The sequence below is a fragment of the Salvelinus sp. IW2-2015 genome, linkage group LG4q.1:29 (genome assembly GCF_002910315.2).
Source record: "Salvelinus sp. IW2-2015 linkage group LG4q.1:29, ASM291031v2, whole genome shotgun sequence".
In the NCBI taxonomy this organism is placed as follows: Eukaryota; Metazoa; Chordata; class Actinopteri; order Salmoniformes; family Salmonidae; genus Salvelinus; species Salvelinus sp. IW2-2015.
Window position 1 is genome coordinate 43,517,523 of NC_036842.1, and position 16,630 is coordinate 43,534,152.

The window sequence follows — 16,630 nt, forward strand, 5'->3', positions numbered from 1 at the left end:
TTCAGGCAGAACGAATTTARAGTATATCTGTTCCAGGGCTTGTATTACAACAAGAAAATGGGCGGTGTTGACCATCTCGACCAACTGAGGAGCTATTACAATGTTGGATGCACAGGCAGAAAATGGTGTAAGTATTGAGGGATGCTCAACATTGTGTGAGGGACCCTGCAGGCGCTGGTCCCTGAAGGCATTCAAAATGTAGCTTGTGGATTCACTATGTGATGGCTACAGTGGCAGGAAGAGGGGAGCTTAGAGTGTGGCACCAGGGGTGTGGACTGAGTTGTTAATAATTATTTTAAAGCAGGCCACTCCCTGGTGAGGTTTGAAGGGCGCAAGAGAGTGAAGCATGGTGGTGGCAGCAACATGCTATGGGGATGCTTTTCAGCGGAAGCGACTTGGAGACTGGCAAGGATAGAGTGAACAATAAATGGAGCCAAAAACTGGCAAGTCCTCGATGAGAACCTGTTTCAGAGTCCAAACGACCTTAGGCTATGGCAAAGATTTACATTCAAACAGGACAATGACCCCAGGCATACAGCCAAAGCAACGCTGGAATGGCTTCAGAACAAGAATATGAAAGTTCTTGAGTAGCTCAACCAATCTGTGGAAAGACCTGAACATTGTTGTTAACTGCCGCTCCCCATCTAACTTAACAGAACTTGAGAAAATCTGCCAGGAAGGATGGGAGAAAATCCAAATGTGRAAAGCTGATACAGACATACCCATATAGACTCAAAGTTGTAATCGCCACTAAATGTGCTTCTACAAAGTATTGACTTGGGGGTGTGAATACTTATGTAAATTAGATTTTTCTGTATTTCATTTTCAATAAATGTGCAAACATTTCTAAAAACATGTTTTCACTTTGTCATTATTGGGTATTGTGTGTAGATGGGTGAGAAATTATATTTAATTCATTTTGAATTCAGGCTGTAACGCAACAAAATGTGGAATAAGTCACGGGGTATGAATACCATGTTAGAATCCCCTTTGGAAGCAATCACAGCTTTCTGGGCAAGTTCACAGTCTTTCTGGGCAAGTCTCAAAGAGTTTTGCACACCTGGATTGTACAATATTTGCACAATATTATTTTAAAAATGATTCAAGATCTGTGAAGTATTTTTTTTCTTCTCACTAACCCTACCATCCCTCCCCTAATTGGAGTAAATTAATGAACAACAGCACTTAGGCTTCTACTTCCAGCTTATGTACACTACATACATTTTACAGACACAATCTATTTTATAATAGTTAAATCTACCCTCAACCTCTCCCATCTTTTTCTGATGTCCATCCAGTTTGATTTCTATTTTCCATCTATTTTAACTGTGCTGTTTCACAAAGGTTCTGAACCTATACACATACAGTATATTTTACATTTGTTATCTTGTTATTAGTCCCACCCTTCAGCTCCATTCAACTCCTCCCATCTTTCTCTTAACACCATCCATATTGGATTTCTATTTCCCATATATTCATCAACTGTGCTGTGATGCTTCACAAAAGGTCAAACTTCCCATTCTCATAGTTTCTACAGATTGTAGATTAAAGTTACATTTGTTTGCTAAAAGTATTATGATATATTTTTCACTGCTTTTTCACTGCTGCTTTGTCGGAGATAGTCACTCAAAACTCATTTAAACACTATTATTGCACACAGAGTCCATGCAACTTATTATGTGACTTAAGCACATTTTTACTCCTGAACATATTTAGGCTTGCTATAACAAAGGGGTTGAATACTTATTGACTCAAGACATTTCAGCTTTTAATTTTTAAATGATTTGTGTACATTCCTAAAAACATAATTACACTGACATTATGGGGAATTGAGTAGACCAGTGACACAACATCTCAATTTAATACATTTTAAATTCAGGCTGTAACACAACKARATTTGGAAAAAGTCAAGGGGCGTGAATACTTTCTGAAAGCACTGTAGAAGACGCTCATAGGGCAAATAAGAGATCCTGGCATAGTAGCCATTTTGTGTCTGATGAAGGACGTTCACTGCTGACCAATCTGAGGGGCAGAGGTAAACACATCTGAGTAGTAAATATGGACACTAAGATGAATTGCAGATGATACTGTAAATCCAACCATGACAACTAGCATCCCCGTTCTACGAGCCGTTTCACTGCCAAATWATGCTCCTTCAGTCAATTTTCTGATTCCTTTTTACAAAATAACATTGAGAAAAACATCTGTCCAACAATAACATCTAYTTACAACATGTAATATTTCACTCTCTGAAATACATTTATTTTCCAATTATCATCGAGGGGCTGCTGTCTAGGGAACTAACATTTTAGTGCAGCATCAGGGAATGGGTAATGGCCATCACAGGAGACATCCAGTCACCAAGCCTCTATAATAGAGGTTTTAGTTCAAATCATTATGCAAGGTGGAGGATAAAGGACAGTATATTGGATGAAAACCACTTAAAACAGCATACCAGCGTTACGGACAGCATAGTACACAGTCCAATATAACTATGTCACCTAATATTTGTAAGATACATTGCAAGGTACAGAACAGATACACCGTTGTGTAATACCAACAAACAAAAACAAGTGGCAATCACTGTTAGTAGATTCATAAAATAGGTATTATCAGAGAATTACACAGTATTGTAGGACAGCAATGTCCATCCCTAATGAGAGTCTGCTTTCATGCTAAAACAAGCCACTTAAATGACAAAAAGAGAGAGAGAGAAATAGGCAAACTAAGAAAACGGTGGTTTTGTTCCACAGTGAACACTATTGACCGCAGACAGAGGGTGGCTGGATGTACTGAGAACTCCTCAGTCGTCTATAGGGCCGAGATAAAAGTGCCAGGCTTAACTCCTCAATCGATGCACTAAATGTCCCACCATATAATCTTTATTGGCTTGCTGGGCAATAACGCATATTATTGATGATCCACAACATTAAGCGCTGTAACAGATTGTGTCCATGTGTGATGTACTATAGTGCAGGGCTGGCCGGTTCTCTCTCGCTCTGTGTGTGTGTGTGTGTGTGTGTGTGTGTGTGTGTGTGTGTGTGTGTGTACTACCTACACAAATCCGTGTTGGTCTAATACCGCAAACTGAAGGACAATTGGCATGTAGCACTGCTGCTCGTCTTACAAAAGACATTTGCTGTGGAAATTCATTTTTGTCACTGTGTGGACACTTTGGAGCAGGAACACTGTGAAGGTTCCTCAGATGTGTTCCCCGAGGGTGCTTATTCATGCTGGATTTTCTCTAAACAGATTTACAATGCAAGATGCTGAGGGGATTCAACACAAGGCTTGCTGTGGCAAAAATAAACAACCAGTAGCTAGGTTTCCAATTTGCAACAGATTTTCATGCAAATATTCTAAAATCTGCATAAAACAATATGCACATTTTCCAACCAGAGATTTGTTTCCATCAAACTGACATTATGCGGATAATAGCCTGTGCGTGATGCACATAAAAATGACTTTGACCGTTAAATTCCAATGTACCGAATGAAAAATACAAGTTAAATGGTCTTTCCATCTCATTTTCAATTCTACTGATGGTTTTGTCACAAAAACTGTTGGGTTACTTAGCACATGTTCCCACTCTGGTCTTAGSACATGCACTCTAGCCAACAGCTTGCAGATACAGTGGGGGTAGGCTACCTACATTATGAGATTATTATGGAGAAGAGCGATATTATTTGTATTTGTCAAACATCAGCAAAGCATCATGGAAAAGAGCATCAAGCTCATCACCTTGCACATTCACCACCCTGTGAAGTTCATAACTAATTTCATACATTTTACCGACACAAAAAGACCCAACCATGTCGAGCAAACAAATTGTCTGTCGGCATTAAAAAAAAAAAATACCGGGAATTTCATGTTTCCATTAGCTTGGTCGTGCCTTTTCTCATGCGTCAGGTATTTCATCCACATGAAATGGTTGGATGGAGACGTGCTTAGAGATACATAGAATCACATAAACACTCATTTCTACTATTGTTTCCTTTTGTTTGTCATCCATCCATCCATCCAATACAAATTAGTAAATAAACGCTCCTACAACGTTAAGTAACATTCCAACAAAGTCCCAAACGTTCAGGGAACATTCTGAAAACTTTACATATGAACTTTCTTCAAATGTCCCCACTAAAGTACAAGCAARTTGAGGTAACAGATTGTTTTTCGGGTACGGTCCGTACCCCTGGAAGGGTTAATGAGCCTCCTAGGCCTGTTTTCCTCCCCTCTCCCCCTGGCCTCTCTGCCACTCAATGAGAAACAGAGCAGCCCTGCATTCTTCAAATTCTGAGGCATTTTGTCTTGCCGAGAGCGAGAGAGAAGGAAAGAAAGTGCATTCCAGGGCTGTGTGCTGTTGCGGAAGGTCTGGGAGTTATACCATGGGAAAGACTCGGCAGAGTCCCAGGGGGGAGATGCATGCTGCCCCGGGGGCACGACACCAACCGGCAGTCAGAGAGCAAACAGAGAACAGGCAGCACAGAGATGTGTGTGCGTAGTACACACAGACCAAGCTTACACACACACACACACACACACACACACACACACACACACACACACACACACGCACAAATTCAAAGCACACACATTTTTCTGTAAACAAAAAGACACTTAAATACTTCAACGGAAAATGAGTAACATCAGTACCAAGAACAAGTAGGGAAAAAATGACCGAAATATTCAGACAAATGTCTTCAAGTTCGGTCCTCATGACTCACTCAAACACCTTTCCCTTTCATTTCTTAATCCACTGAGCACAACAACAACATATAAACCAGGGGAGACCACCCCCAAACCACCCAGTGGTTTCAGAACGCATAAAAACATCCACATATTATTATAGTCTCCAACAACTTTGAGTTTTATGCACAATGAAGGGCAAGACTTCCACATGAACTGTCTTTCTTAACCAGCGCTGAATACCTCTCCAATAGCAACAGATGTCGACAGAGGCTTTCAGAGCGGCTCTAGTTGTGTCCTTAAGATGACACCCTGAGAGATCTTCACTGACGCCAGGCTTCAGTCTTCAGAACCAAGGGCAAAAAGCGCAAGTGTGTGTGTGTATGTATGTATGTATATGTGCACGTGTAGGTACTTACTGGTGTTTGTGTGAACTTTGAGAGAAAATGATTGTCGCCACGCCAAAAGCATATGGGACATGAACAAATGTTTCTGCCGAGGCGCACATTGAAGATGCTAAAACAGTCGACATTTACTTTTCCTTTGCAAACAAAATGATTAATGACTAGAAAGATCAGACAACCGCATAGTAGTATACAGTGCATTCAGAAAGTATTCAACCCCTCGATTTTTTTCACATTTATTACGTTGCAGCGTTATTCTAAAATGTATTAAATKAAATATTTTTCTGATGGGGCGGTAATAATTTAGGCAGGTTACCTTCGCTTCCTTGGGCACAGGGACTATGGTGGTCTGCTTGAAACATGRAGGTATTAGACTCGGTCAGGGAGAGGTTGAAAATGTCAGTGAAGACACTTGACAGTTGGTCCGCGTATGCTTTGAGGACACATCCTGGTAATCCGTCTGGCCCGGCGACTTTGTGAATGTTGATCTGTTTAAAGGTTTTGTTCACATCGGCTACCGAGAGCATTATCACACAGTCATCCAGAACAGCTGGTGCTCTCGTGCATGCTTCAGTGTTGCTTGCCTCGAAGCGAGCATAAAAGGCATTTAGCTCATCTGGTAGGCTCGCGTCACTGGGCAGCTCACGTCTGGGTTTCCCTTTGTAGTCCGTAATAGTTTTCTAGCCCTGCCACATCCAACGAGCGTCAGAGCCGGTGTAGTAGGATTCAATCTTAATTCTGTATTGACGCTTTGTTTGTTTGATTGTTCGTCTGAGGGCATAGCAGGATTTTTTATCAGCGTCCGGATTAGTGTCCCGATKCTTGAAAGCGGCAGCTCTAGCCTTTAGCTCGATGCGGATGTTGCCTGTAATCCATGGCTTCTGGTTGGGATATGTACACACAGTCACTGTGGGGACGACGTCGTCAATGCACTTATTGATGAAGCCGATGACTGAGGTGGTGTACTCCTCAATGCCATTGGATGAATCCCGGAACATATTCCAGTCTGTGCTAGCAAAAGTCCTGTAGTGTAGCATCCGCGTCATCTGACCACTTCCGTATTGAGTGAGTCACTGGTACTTCCTGCTTTAGTTTCTGCTTGTAAGCAGGAATCAGGGGGATATAATTATTGTCCGATCTGCCAAATGGAGGGCGGAGGAGAGCTTTGTATGCATCTCTGTGTGTGGAGTAAAGGTGGTCTAGGATTGTTTTTCTCTGGTTGCACATGTGACATGGGATTGAAGTCAGGGCTTTGTGATGGCCACTCCAATACCTTGACCTTGATGTCCTTAAAACCTGATGAGGACCAGGGGTGCTATTTTCACTTTTGGTGAAAATCGTATGATTTTTAAACGGCCTCGTACTCAATTCTTGCTAGTACAATATGCATATTTTTAGTACCATTGGATAGAAAACAACCTCTAGTTTCTAAAAACGTTTGAATTTTTTCTCTGAGTCCAACAGAAGTCATTTGGCAGCACTTTCCCTGACCAGGAAGTAGAATGCAAGATGTCTATGCTCGCTTCAACGCTCTGCCTATACATGGTCATGCCACCTATGACCCGAAACACACCTCATACGCCTTCCTCTGTTGTCAATGACGGCACGTCAGAGAGAAATTTGTGTTACTTGTTCTGACGTGAAATAAGACCTATTTCTTTGACGTGACCGTCCATTTCCGGTAAGTCTGAAGTGCGGCCTTGAAGAGAGATGTGTTTTGTTTGCTGCCGTTTCGGATGTACAATATCTCCGCTCGCGATTGTATTGATAAAGAGACCATATCATCGTAATGTATGTTTTTCAATATAGTTTAATCAGATTATTTGAATTTTTCGGAGTGTGACGTGTTCCGTTGTGTGACTTTGTTTACTGGGAGAGATCCGTGCCACTCGACTAGTACCTGAAGTGGGGAAAGGTACCATTCTGAATTGGAATGAACGCTCATCTGGACTAAGGAACATCTTGATCAACATTCTGATAAAGATAGCCAAAGTAAGGCCCAATTTATAATGTTATTCATATATCGGTCTGCGCTGTGAACTGGTCGTGGCGCCCAGCTGGTTCTGGCTGGCGTGGCTAGCTATTTAGCGCTGACATTTTGTTTTCGTATAAAAATTTAATAAATCTGAAATATTGTCTGGAATCACAAAAATCCTGTCTTTCAATTGCTGCACAGTATGTATTTCTCAGATATGTTTTATGATGAGTAATTAGTTATTTGACGTTGGTGTCTGTAAATGTTATGCTGCTTTCGGTGCAATTTCTGAGGTAGCTGAAATGTAATTTATAGTTTAACCAAAATATGCACATTTTTTCAAAAAAAACATATGCTATACAATAAATATGTTATCAGACTGTCATCTTATGAAGTTGTTTCTCTTGGTTAGTGGCTATATATCTTTATTTGGTCGAATTAGTGATAGCTATGACGGAGTAAAAACTGATGGAGTTAGAAAAGTCCCTCTTTTGCTGACGTGGTTAGCTAATAGATTTTACATATTTTGTCTTCCCTGTAAACTTTTAAAAATCGGACATGTTGGCTTGATTCACAAGATGTTGTACCTTTCAATGCTGTATTGGACTTGTTAATGGTGTGAAAGTTAATATATTTCTAAAAAACATTTTTTTTGAATTTCGCGCTCTGCTTTCAGTGGAATGTGGGAGGATTCCGCTAGCGGAACGGGGGAGTGAGACAGGTTTTAAGGCCATGGATATACTGTGGATATAGATACATTTGTACCTGTTTCCACCAGCATCTTCACAAGATCTGTCTGTAAACAACTGTTGAAAAAATGACTTGTGTCATGCACAAAGTAGATGTCCAAACCCGACATGCCAGAACTATAGTTTGTTAAGAAGAAATTTGTGGAGTGGTTGAAAAACGGGTTTTAATGACTCCAACCTAAGTGTATGTAAACTTCCGACTTCAACTCTCTCTCTCTATATATATATATATATATTATAGTAAGAAGAATATAATTGAACTCAGCTGAATAAAATAGAAAGGATATTTTTCCCATTATACGAGCGAGTGCGCATACGAAGTGGCAAATGTTGAGCGTAAAAGTGATCCGTTTTTTTTGGCAACTTTAGTTGTGAATGACACAAACCTCAGAATGTCATTGAAGTCAAATCATACAGTGCAGTCTGAAAGTATTCAGACCCTTTGACTTTTCCCACATTTTGTTACGTTACAGCCTTATTKTAAAATGGATGATATGAGTAGCTAAGGAATAAATATAAGAACACTTATTTCACCCAAACTCTGTATGCCATGGGATCTCCAACCTTGTTCCTGCAGCTACCCAGTGCTTCATTTGGGAAACCYAGTGAAATCTAGTCGGGAACATTGATAGTAACATGCTTACACAACAAAACATATTTCACTAAACAGTTGACCGCCTGTCTGCGTGCTCAAGAAAGGAATAAAGGAGATGGAAACACAAGGTGGCGGGACAGTGGCGATTTTAGCATGTAAATCTTGGTGGGGCAAAACAAAAGCATTTGGGGGGATGCATGCCAGTAAAGCCACTACACAAAACAACACTAAACAAGACATATAGCGGTGACAGATGGTGCCCACAAACTGTTAGGGCCTACATAAAGCTGTCCCAACAGCAGAGTCCCAACACCTTACCACTGCTACACCTGGCTATCAGCGGAGCCTTGTCTGGCAGAGAAACAGTTCATTCAGCCTCATTTACTGSCATTTWAAAAAAAAGATYGCTGATATGGCTGACTTGCTTAAACAAATGTGGTTTCTACTGACAATTGAGATGTACAACTATGGCATAAGGGAATGACGAGCAGGTAAGAAGAAAGCTAGGACAAACGTAGTCAATAACTATTTGTTCAGCACTTTTTAAATGTTGTATTTAATCTATCTTTAACTAGGCAAGTCAGTTAAGACAACTTCTTATTTACAATAACGGTCTACCCCGGTCAAACCCTCCCCTAYCCTGGACGATGCTGGGCCAATTGTGTGCCGSCCTATTCGGCTCCCGATCACGGCCGGTTGAAATACAGCCCGGGATCGAACCCGGGTCTGTAGTGACGCCTCTATCACTACGATGCACTGCCTTAGACAGCTGCACCACTCGGGAGGCACTTTTGAAATGTACTGCAAAAGAATTCAGAACATGGGCCATTCTTACAGTACACCAAGTCAGAACGGTAGGATAAATAAAAGGGAGAATATAAGCAGACAATCAAAGCTGGCTATAAAACTGGCTATAGGCTATATGTGCACCACTAAGTCAGAACAGTAGGCTAAATTATGAGGGGAAAATTGACTTGCCTAGTTGAATAAAGGTTAAAAATAATAATAATAAAGTCTGGCATTCTCTGGATTTATGGTGCTTTCAAGACAACTGGGAACTCTGAAAAAAACAAAGTTGAATCATTATGACGCCAGTGATCTTTAGGTCGGAGCTCTAGAAAGAGACCCAAGTTCCCGACTTGCAATTCCTAGTTGGATGACCGTTCAAAATGTATTTTCCCCAGTCAGAGCTCGTTTTTCCCCCCAGAGTTCCCAGTTGTCTTGAACTCACTGAAGACTGAGATTACCCAGTTCCGAGTTTATAGTTGTTTTGAGCGCTGCAGAAGTCATGCTGGATTGACAGCATGGCCAATGTTGAATGTTTATAATTTTAAGCTTGGAAAAGAGACCCTTAAATTTTGCCTCTGCGTGCCTCCAGGTGCTCCACAATTGCGTCACACCCTCCATATGGAGCCTCCAAACATATTTTCGGATCAAGCATAAATTGGCTTTTATAATGATTCTGTCCCATCGTTTTATATGCTTWAGAATGACACTTCTGGTTTTGGTGGGAAATACAGGTTTACCTGGGATAATATGCATTTTTTCTCGGGATTAACATTTATACCCTACTCTACGTCAACGCGCACATAAAGTTAACACAGTTCTATGGAATGTAAGGAGAAGAAGAGAATCAAAGACTGACAATGTCATATTGCTGAGTCTACCTTTTACAAAAGGCTCTGGGAAACGAGGCCAGGATCAGAGTGAATTTCAGCTTTAGGTCTAAAAACACTCACTGAAGAATTCGAGACCAAGGACACGTTTCACAGTGGTGTGCAAAAAGCGTCATTTCTAACCTTGAGCCTAACTAAGTATGTGCTATATTTTCTCCCAGAACTTGACATTCAAAATGTCAAGTTTTCACTACCGATTCGAGCCCGGGCCCTTAATGCCAGCGTCAAATTGTCCACTTGTTTCAATTGCCCATCCTCTCCATTTGCTCTAAATCGGGGATGAGTTCAAACGTGTGACTTTCTATAGCCTTGGAGCATCATCAGTGCCTAACTGTATTCCTATATGAGGAAGGAGCATGGGTGAGTGAGTGAAAGACAGTGTGTGGTCTTCCCCCTCTTTTGCATCTCTCTGGGGAGAGCAACAGACTGAGGGCAGAAATCAGAGGATCTATGCACGATTGCAGGCTGAGGTTACTCCAATGCCATGGCTGAAGTGTGTGTATGTGTGTGTGTGTGTGTGTGACGGGGGCGGTGGGCAATGATTAGATTTCACTATAGGAGTTATGTTTAAATGGCAGGATGGAGAGCAAGTAGTCAGTAACAACTCAAATAAGGCATGAGAGGCAGAGAGGAGCCGAGATGGGTGAAATTCAGCTCTTTCCCGTGGCACTGCCAAGACCCATACTGATGAGGATAATGTGAAAATGGGCCACCGTTCTTTTCAGTACAGACCCAGAGTTATTTCAGTAATGACTTACCCACTTTGGCTATGGCTCTGGCTACCATAGAGCTACGCTAGGTCAGGGGACTCCTGGGTATACAGGTTTTGGCTATGGCTCTGGCTGCCATAAAGCTACGCTAGGACAAGGGACTCCTGGGTATACAGGATTTTGTTCCAGCCCACACCTGATTCAACTAGTCAAGGACCGGACCTGATGCATAGCAAATGGGCTTACTCAGGAGGGTGCAACTTTACAAAATGATAATAAGCAAAGTCGTATACTACATTTTGTGATGTGCCAGTGCAATACTATTATATTAAGCAACAAAAACACACAGAGGGTTAATCATTGAAATATGATCATTTACATTTGAATAGAGAGCTTCACACATCCTGTATACAGCAGCGTATCACTTTGACCTGGCAGGCTTCCCATTCTCTGCACATATTACAATCTACGTGTCACAACGCATGTATGAAATGCATCCAGACAGGTATCATTAAAATATCTCACACTCGTCTCAAGACGAGCAGTTTGCCAGCAGTTAAGGTTTAACATGTTAATTCCCAGGCTGTTAATTCACACTTGGCAGTCTTGAGGAGCATGTTTTGGCTGCGGGCAAATTTGGACGTCCACTATACTATAGCTTCCCTCATATCATCATTGCTGGGGGAAAAAACATAAGAAACGTACCCATTTACTTTAATTCTACATTACAAAGCACTAATAATTCAATAACTTACCCACCRACTTCTAGAGAACAAAGCACCCATGGAGTTGTGAGGTGGATACCGTTTCAATTTCCAAGTCCTTCTAACTCAGGTTGTTGCATTGGACACGTTGCATTTTCAATGGAAATGCACTCTATGCTCTTTGGATTACAGACATCGGGGAGGAATCACATTGCATCTGGAGGCGAAGTCCAAACGATCCAAACAAAGCAGGAACGCTTTGCCCTCCTACCCAGACAAAAGCYGAGCACACAGTCCCATCTGAGGGAWGTCGGGAWGCCGGCCTAGACACGAGACCCAGGAGACAAGTCTATGTCTCCGACTGAAGGAGGCACAGCAGAAAGGAGGGCTCACATTCAACCTCCTGTCTCATACCCTCTCAGCTTGCCAGGCTGACTGCAACTCTCTGGTTATGTCAGAGCTCTTGGGTGTGTGTGTGTGTGTGTGTTTATATGAGAGTGTCTGTTTGGTATTTATATGAGAGTGCATGCATATATGTGTACAGGATGTCTGTATATATGTGTGTGTGTGTGTGTGTGTGTGTGTGTGTGTGTGTGTGTGTGTGTGTGTGTGTGTGACACTCAACCAGAGTCACTCACAAAATGTGAAGGGCAGCCATGGGAGAAAGGTATTCAGGGATAATACAGTAACTAAAGGGAAGTTTCCCCGCTGGCACAAACAAACAGTAGCATCTGTGACAAGAGAAGCAGAGGTACAGAGTGCTGCACAAACACAGCCTTGGATGTAACACACACGGCTGCTCTTTAGAGTCTCCAGCAAACGGGCCCCGGGACATATGGACAAGCAGTTTGTTAGCTGCAGGGTATTAAGGCGAAGAGATAAATCCCGAAAACAACAAGCATGGTGGCAAACAACTGTAGATAAYAATGTAAAAGCTGGGGAATTTCTGGGGTGTGATTTTGTCCTGCCCTATTGTAATGGTCGTTTATTTTCTCGAGAAACTAAGATTTGTCATCGGAGGTGAGTACACTGCTCATTTCCTCAAGGCATAGAGTGCAGGAATATTCCAGTATTGTTCTAGTATTCTAAAATATATCTTGGTTGTCTGGCCACACTTGTACTCCATGCAACACTTCACTCTATAACTAACGTGAGGCTAGAGGGAGAGACGGAGGACCAGTGACCGTATTGCCGTCACACATACACATATTACAGCACAGAAGAAGAGTGAGCGGAGACAACTTACAGTGTAATGAGTCACGCAGCAGCCATGGACTCCCAGCGGCTCCCAGCAAACGGTGGTCGGACCAACGCTATCACTGCTGGAGTCTGTGAGGGAGCGAGGAAGAGGGACAGGGAATCGAAAGGGAGAAAGAGAAAGGGAGAAACAGAGGGGAAGAGGTAGGGAGAGAAGAAAAAGACATATTGCAAGAGATGGGGAGGGAGAGGTAGAGAGAGAGAGATAGGGAGGGAGGACAAAGAGAGAGCAGGAAAGAGAGCGGGAGAGAGAGATCTATTGTTATTTGCTTGCTTGAGATGATAACCATGTCACTCATTCAGACACACAGGGTGAGTGAACACAGATAAGAACACAGATTACATTATACACCTCCTACATGTACGCACACACCAGTCCCAATGGTCTCTCCAGAGATGTTCGATCTGGTTCAATTCCAGGCTCTGGCTGGGCCACACAAGGGCATTCAGAGACTTGTTCAGAAGCCACTCCTGCGTTGTCTTGGCTGTGTGCTTAGGGTCGTTGTCCTGTTGGAAGGACCCCAGTCTGAGGTCCAGAGTGCTCTGGAGCAGGTTTTCATCAAGGATTTCTCTATAAGTCGGGGCTCCCGAGTGGCGCAGCGGTCTAAGGCACTGCATCGCACTACGGACCCGAGTTCGATCCCGGGCTGTATCACAACCGGCTGTGATTGGGAGTCCCATAGGGTGGCACACAATTGGCCCAGCGCCGTCCGGCTTAAGGGATGGTTTGGCCGGGGGTGCTTTACTTGGCTCATCACGCTCCAGAGACTCCTTGTGGCGGGCCGGGCGCCTGCAGGCTGACCTCYGTCGTCAGGTGAAAGGGGTTTCCTCCGACACATTGATGCGGCTGGCTTCCAGGTTAAGCGGGCAGGTGTTAAGAAGCGCGGTTTGGCGGGTCATGCTTTGGAGGAAGCATGACTCGAGCTTCACCCAAATGACCGAGCCATTTGGGGAGTTGCAGCGATGAGACAAGATCAAAATAGTATTTCCCTAAATCCTGACTAGTCTCCCAGTCCCTGCCGCTGAAAGACATCACTAGAGCATAATGCTGCCACCACCACGTTTCACCGTAGGGATGGTGCCAAGTTTCCTCCAGACGTGACGCTTGGCATTCAGGCCAAAGAGTTCAATCTTGGTTTCTCATGGTCTGAGTCCTTGAGGTGCCTTTTGACAAACTCCAAGCAGGCTGTCATGTGCCTTTTTACTGAGGAGTGGCTTCCTTCTGGCCACTCTACCATGAAGGCCTGATTGGTGGAGTGCTGCAGAGATTATTGTCGTTCTGGAAGGTTCTCCCATCTCCACAYAGGAACTCTGGAGCTCTGTCAGAGTGACCATTGGGTCCTTGGTCACCTCCCTGACCAAGGCCCTTCTCCCCCGATTACTCAGTTTGGCCGGGCGGCCAGCTCTAGGAAGTCTTGGTGGTTCCAAACTTCTTCCATTTAAGAATGATGCGAGGCCACTGTGTTCTTGGGGACCTTCAATGCTGCATACATTTTTTGGTACCCTTCCCCAGATCTGTGCCTCGACACAATCCTGTCTCGGAGCTCTTTGGAAAATTCCTTCAACCTCATGGCTTGGTTTTTGCTCTGACATGCACTGTCAACTGTGGGACCTTATATAGACACGTGTGCCTTTCCAAATCATGTCCAATKAATTGAATTTACCACAGGTGGACTCCAAGTTGTAGAAACATCAAGGATTTAATGGAAACTGCACCGAAGCTCCATTTCGAGTCTCATAGCAAAGGGTGTGAATACTTTTGTAAATAAGGTATCGGTTTTTTATTTTAAATAAATGTGAATACTTTTCTATAAACCTGTTTTTGCACTGTCATTATGAGGTATTGTGTGCAGATTGATGAGGAAAAAATTTAATTTAATCCATTTTAGAATAAGGCTGTAACGTAACAAAATGTGGAGAAAGTCAAGGGGTCTGAATACTTTCCGAATGCACTGTATATATAGCTTTGGATACGTGAGTGTAATGCACTATAAAGGAAAGAGACAAGTCCTTTTCAGCAGAGAGTTATTTCTTTCTTTCTCATAAAAGTAGTAGAGTGGGAAGGTTAGGAGCCGTAGGCAGAGCGGCATTAGCATAACATCACCAGTTTGGAATTGTGTGTGGATGTGTTTAACTGTTCTTGTGGGGACCAGAAGTCCCCACAAGAACAGTAAACAAACTAAAATTTGATGAACTGGGGACATTTTGTTCGTCCCCACGAGGTCAAATGCTATTTCTAAGGGGTATAGGGTTAAGGTTAGAATTAGTGTTAGGGTTAGAATAACATTTAAGGGTTAGTTTTAGGGTTAAGATTAAGGTTAGGGTAAGAGTACGGGTTAGTTCGGTTTAGGCAAAATAGGATTTTGAATGGGACTGAATGTCCCCACAAGGTTAGCTGTACAAGAATGTGTGTGTGTATGTGCATTATGCATGTGCCTGCTTGTGTGTGTGTGWGTAACYCTGTTTATTGGTTGTGGGCCGACTGCAGAGAGCCCTTTCCAGAGTGTCAGCAGGCTGATTTATGTGGACAGACAGCTAGGGGACCACCGTTGGCCATGAACCTACAGGTGAGGCCTGCTGGGATTTCAGAGACTGGCCATAAAAAGGCAGCGGAGTGAAAAGAGAGCGGCTGAGAGACCGTTTTAGAAGCTWCGATAGAAGTGTTTTGATGTTTAGCAACAAAACGGWTGCGTGCGCAACTATGGGGCTAAACAGACAGGGTTGGCTTAGATTGTTGACAACATGTCAACTATATTTCGTCTCCAACGTTTATTGAAAACACTAATAAATTTGCACAATGTGCACTTCTTGTCTCTCAAAATACATCGTTACAGTTGTTGGTTAGCTAGCTAGTGAATTTTAGCCACATTTGAGCAAAACTAGTGTAAAGAACAAGTGACGTCGTGCTGAAACYAGCCACCTACGATTCCCCACATGGCAGGTTATTGTCATTGTTGCCATCTGGCCATCCAGAATCACAGCAACACACAGCCTTCTGCCCCATTGAAGCGTGTGCATCGTTTTCGTAAAGCTAATCCGTCTTTAAGGCCTAGAAACAATGATAAAACATATAGCAATATTTCAGGTAAAGAGCAAGACTCACTAACTGTGGATTTTGGTTGAAGCTCCACTTTAATGTTCCAATTGCTGCTGTAAAGCTGAACACGTTACGAGGGGAAAAAAACCTGTGGGAATTCTTAAGCCTTCGGCCAAAGAGATTTCTGTCCATATCTTGCCCGGAGTTTCTATATATATATATTTTTACCCCTTTTTCTCCCCAATTTCGTGGTATCCAATTGGTAYTTACAGTCTTGTCCTTTCACTGCAACTCCCGCACGGACTCGGAGGTCGAGAGCCATCAAGAAGCGAAGGTCGAGAGCCGTGCGTCCTCCGAAAKACAATCCAACCAAGCCGCATTGCTTCTTGACACAATGCCCATTTAACCCAGAAGTCAGCCACACCCATGTGTCYGAGGAAACACAGTACATCTGGCAACCGTGTCAGCATGCACTGCGTCCAGCCGGCCACAGGAGTCGCTAGTGCGAGATGGGACAAGGACAACCCTGCCGGCCAAACCCTCCCCTAACCCGGACGACGCTGGGCCAATTGTGCGCCGCCCCATGGGTCTCTTGGTCGGCTGCGACAGAGCCTGGACTCGAACCAAGAATCTCTAGTGGCACAGCTAGCACTGCCTTAGGGCCTCCCGAGTGATGCAGTGGTCTATCTTGCCCAGAGTTAACGAGTAATCACAAAAAAATGCTACATTTAAATGCGAAATTCCAGTGAAGACCACATYCCATATCACTCACTCCCCAAGTCATACATAGCTTCATTACCAAAAGCTCCAAACAAAGGTCAGCCTATATGCTGAGTT

General features: G+C 43.2%; 1 protein-coding gene across 2 annotated transcripts in view; it reads right to left on the minus strand.

The window, feature by feature from the left end:
• The window catches only part of peak1 (pseudopodium-enriched atypical kinase 1), a 250,762-nt gene that overhangs the window by 103,331 nt on the left and 130,801 nt on the right, over window positions 1–16,630 (minus strand). For both annotated transcript variants that reach the window (XM_070442912.1, XM_023984743.2), the window contains one exon: window positions 12,746–12,828. The gene's annotated coding sequence lies outside the window, so the exon portion shown is untranslated. The remainder of the gene's footprint in view (window positions 1–12,745; window positions 12,829–16,630) is intronic.